We start from the raw sequence: 5,303 nt of genomic DNA on the forward strand, positions 1-5,303 counted from the left end.
AAAATGTTTTTGAGTTAAATTAACTCATGATATCATCATGTGCTCCACATATCAAATAAATGATTTTGGTTAAAGATGGGAAACTCATTAAGATATAATATGTACCAGGACACATAAAACCTGATTCTATTGGGAATGTATATGTGGGGAAAAAAATTAGAGTCAATTAGGAAATGTTGTAATTAATATTAAATACATTGATTAATCTAAAAAGACTTTAGTATTCTGTCACACATAGTTAATTTTACATTTTAAAATAAATTGTAAAAGTGAAGTTTCATAAGTATAAAAACTTAATTTATTTAATTGCCCTCTGAGTAATTAATTATAGCTCAGATAAATTAGATATACAAGTATTTTTACTTTTTAATTAGATTTGTAGAACAAGCTTAGATGAAATTTCATTGAATGATTTGCATGCAGGAAGGTCCCACACACGTAAATAACCTGTTGTTGTTGCTATGGGCCTAGTTGTTGTTATTGTGTGCCACCAAGTTTCCTGTGACTCTAACAACTGTGTGCACAATAGCTCTGAACTCTGCTCCATCTTGAGCCAGTCTCATGGTCTCCTATACACTGTCCCCATTGCTCCAGTTACTGTGTCAGTTCATCTCATCTAGGGTCTTCATCTCGTGCACTGTCCCTTTAACCTTCCAAGCCTGATGTCCTTCTTCAAGAACTGGTATCTCCTGGAAACTTGCCCAAAGTATATGAGATAGTACTTCAAGATCCTTACCTCCAAGGAGCAACTTAATTTCACCATTTCCAGGACACACATGTTCTCTTGGTAGTCCATGGTATGTTCAGTACTCTTCTCCAGCTTCACAACTCAAAGGCATAGATTTTTCTTCTATTATCCTTAGTCACTGTCCAGCTCTCCGATGCATGGTAAGTATTTGAAAAGACCATGTCCTGGATCAGGCACACTTTAGTCTCTAGAAGTACATCGTTGCTCTTCAGCACTCTGGAAAGGTACCTGACAGCAGGTTTTCAAAATGCAATTTATCTTTTGACTTCTTGACTACTGAAGCCAAGAGTGTTGATTTTCGAACCAAGGAAACAGAAATTGTTAACAACCTAAGTATCTTCTCTATGTATAAGGTGCTGCCAATTGTCCCAGTGATGAGAATCTTTGTGAGGGTTTTTTGTGCGATTTTTTTTTTTTTTGCTTTTATGTTGAGCTTCAATCAATATTGGAAACTACACTCCTTGACTTTCTGCAGCAATCATGTCAGAAGCTCCTCATGAAACCAGTTTATAGCTGACTCTTAGTAGATATTCAGAGGCAGTAAGTTGTATGGGTGAGATTTCCACGAATCTCCTATGGTGCAGCTGGTGTTTCAAAATTTTTTCCTTTGGGTTGCAGCACAGCTGCTTACCATTAGGCGACCAAGGTTCCATAAAATAGCCTACAGATTCCAAACCAATGCTATTTAAGAAGGAAGTTGAATATAAGCATTAATAGGGCAAACTCAGTAATGTTAATAGTGAGCTTGTTGTTTTTTGATGCCGTCGAGTCGTAGACAACTCATAGCGACCCTATGAACAAACGGCCTGAACACTGTTCATACAAAGGGTTTCTGGAGGCAAGCCATTTCGGAAGTGAATGCCACTCCTGCTTCCAGAATAGTGAGCTTAGGTGGCCTAATAGTAAGAAGAGGTAAGAAGCTGCACTGCAATCTCAAAAGCACGCAATTCAATTCACCAGAAGCTCTGTGGGATAAGGATGAACAATCTTCTCTTGGCCAATTAACTGCCTCTGAAAACCCATTGGAGGGTCAGCTGTGAGTTTTAACTCAAAGGTATACAACAACATGTTGTTGTTATGTACTGTGGAGTCTACCTGCCGTTCATAGCAACTCTTTGTACAGCAGCTCTAAACCCTGCTTTATCCTTTGCCAATTGTATTGTCTTTGACACACCTATCCCCATTACCTCAGTAACTGAATCAATTCATTTCATCGAGGGTCTTCCTCTCCTGTGCTGTCCCTCTACCCTCCCAAGCGTGACGTCTCTCTCCAAGGACTGGCCCCACCCTGTAACATGTCCAAAGTATGTCAGATGGAGCTTCAGAATCCTTGTCTCCAAGGAGCAGTCTGGTAACACCCTCTCTAGGATGAACTTGTTTATTTTCCTAGAAATCCATTCAATACTCTTCTGCAGCACCAAAGCTAAAGGCATAGTAAGTAATTGCAAAGATCATGGCCTGTATAAGGCACACCTTAGTCTCCAGACTGTTATCATTGCTCTTCAGTACTTTGGAGAGGTCTCTGACAGCAGACTTTCCCAAAGCAATTCGCCTTTTAATTTCCTGGTTGCTGGTACCAAGAGTGTTGATTAGGCACCAAGCCAAAGCTGTTAACAATCTCAATATCATCACCATCTATCATGATGCTGCCATTCATCTCAGTGGTGAGAATCTTTGTTTTCTTGAAATTGAGCTTCAATCCATATTGAAAGCTGCAGTTCTTGATCTCCTGCAGAAAATGCTTTAAGTCCTTGTCAGTCTCAGCAAGCAGGGTTGTGTCATCTGCGTAACACAGATTGTTTATGAGTCTTCCTCTAATCCTGATGCCACATTCCTCCTCATAGAGCCTAGCCTCTCAGATAATCTGTTCTGCATACAGATTAAAAAGATACGAAAATAGGATATATGCTTGGCGTACACCCTTCTGAATTTTGAACCATACAGTGTTTCTTTGCTCTGTTCTCACGTCTACTTCCTGATCCAAGTATAGATTTCACATCAATTGTTCTTGGGTTCCTACTCTTCTCAGAGTTAGCCACAGCTTGCTGTATATACAACAGTATAACCAGGGCAAACTCTAATGTTCTTCCATTGGTGTATTTGTTATTTATTTTTTAAACTTAATTTTCTTTTTGGTGAAAATAAACACTGCCAAACTCATTCCCATTCCAATATTTCTAGATATAATGTTGAATGAAAATGATTATATTGTGTCACAATTCTTTCTGTGTTTTACTTGTTCAGTTTAAATTTTCATAACCTTCTCCTATTTGCTTTAAAACAGATGGTGACCCCTCTGATCATGCATATGGAACTCTGGTTGCCTAACAGGTAAGGAGTTGCCCCGCCAACTTAAAGGCCAATAATTTGAATCTACTGTTGTAATCTACCAGCTGGTGGATTGAATCTACTGTTGCAATTCATCGGTGACTCTGTGGGAGAAAGATGAGCAATCTCTTCTCACGTGATTTATAGCCTTTAAAAATTGCAGAAAGGTCAGTTATAAGTAGATTTTTACTTTATGACAATGAAGTTGAGGTTATTTACATATATAAAATACAATATTCAATGCTGTCAGCCTTTACACTGGGCTAAACTGCTACTAAGTGCATGAATAATTTCTTTTTAAAAAATAGGACATGTGGGTGGCCAACAGACACATGAAGAAATGCTCAAAATCACTGGCAATAAAAGAGATGCAAATAAAAATCAAAATGAGGTACCATTTCACCTCAGTATCAGTGGAAAAGTTTAGAAAGCAATAAATGTTGGAGAAGATATGGAGAAATGGGAATTCTGATATACTCTTGGTGGGATTGTAAAATAGTACAATCACTCTGGAAGGTGTTTAGTGTTTCCTCAGAAAGTTGAATATAGAAATTCTGTATGATGCAACTATTCCACTACTAGAAATATACCCCAAGGAAATTAGAACTGAGACACAAACTGAAATTTGCAAACTGATATTTGCACACAAGTGTTCCTAAAAGTGTTATTCACAATTCAAAGAACATGAAAACCACCGGATGTCCATCCACAAATGAAAGGATTGAGAAATTGTGGTATATTCACACAATGAAGACTATGCAACACTCAGAAACAACGATTTTTAAAAACACTAAATATTTTGGGAGAGACTGGAGAACATTATGCTGAGTGAATTAATTCAATCTCATAAGGACAAATACTGCATAAGACCATTGTTGTAATAATAGAAGGATAATTAGTAAAACATGTATGGGAACCTAAGGGGGGGGAAATTGGGAGCAGAGGAGTGAAGGATGAGGATGGTAGAAACCACCGGGGTAGCACACAGTGAATTTAAAATAAAGGAAGAAATGATGTTGTAAGAGAGCTAAAAAGAAAATGTCAAAGGGTGGTTCAAGAAGGCAAATCAGAATATTACAGTGAAATGTGATAAGATTCGGAGTTAGGAAACCAAATGGAAGAGCATGCTTGGCTTTTTTTTTCCAAGAGAACTAAGATGATTCGAGCCTTGATTTGCAATACTGGAGGATTCTGTGGCAAAATATTTAATGATACAGAAAGAACCAAAAGGAGATGAAAGAATACAGAGTCACTGCACACACACAAAATATTGAGTGATTATCAAGTATTTCAGGAGACTGCGTGTTTAATGCCAGTGGTACTGAAGGAAGAAATCTAAGCTACTCTGAAGACAATGGAGTAGTATATGAAAGGGATGAGACAGTGTGGAGCATGGCTCCAAGAATTGGTAGGATACCAATGGAGACGTTTTAACAAATAGATGCAGCCCTGAGTGCACCTCATTCTTGCAAGTGTTTTGGAAGACAGTGACCTAGCCTATCAAGAGGAGAGAAGAGATCAGTGTTTGTGATATTTTAACACATGTATGTCAATGTTGGAGCGTGAACTGGAAAAAGCAAAGAAATATCAATGCCTTTGAATTGTGGTTTTGATGAAGAATACCAGACATATTATGGACTGTAAAGAGAGTAAATGTGTCCTGAAAGAGAAGACTGAGTGTGCCTTAAGCATGAATGGTATAACTTTGTCTTACTTTCCTTAAATATATTATCAAGAGGTATCGGTCGGTCCTAAGAAAGATAGGCTTGCAAAAGTAGCAGATCACAAAAGAAGACATAGTCTTCCATGTGTTGAGTGGACACTGTAGCTGCAACAATGAGCACAGTAATGATTGAGGGAATAGCAGAGCATTGGATAAGGTTGCCAGGTGTTGTACATGTGGTCACCGTGAGTTGAAGCTAGGTTAATTTCATCTAACAAACAACAGGAATATATTTCAATGTGAAACAAAATGTGCAAAATGCATTAATGGACTCAACAGGAATCATCATCAACATCTCGCTATTGCTTTTTGTAGAACGTAAGAAGCCCTAGTTGTAAGCACTGAGATCTCTGTTGGTCTAGCGGCAAAAAGCCATGCTGCCATTTTAAAGGCAAATGGTTTGACGTCACCAGCTGCTTTGCGGGAAAAGAATGGACAGTCTCCTCCCATGAGATTACCTGCCTCTGAAAATCTGCCAGAGTGTCAGCTGTAAATCGTTTCACC

Source organism: Elephantulus edwardii, unplaced genomic scaffold, assembly GCF_000299155.1.
Source record: "Elephantulus edwardii isolate Elephantulus edwardi_28Jun2011 unplaced genomic scaffold, EleEdw1.0 scaffold00261, whole genome shotgun sequence".
In the NCBI taxonomy this organism is placed as follows: Eukaryota; Metazoa; Chordata; class Mammalia; order Macroscelidea; family Macroscelididae; genus Elephantulus; species Elephantulus edwardii.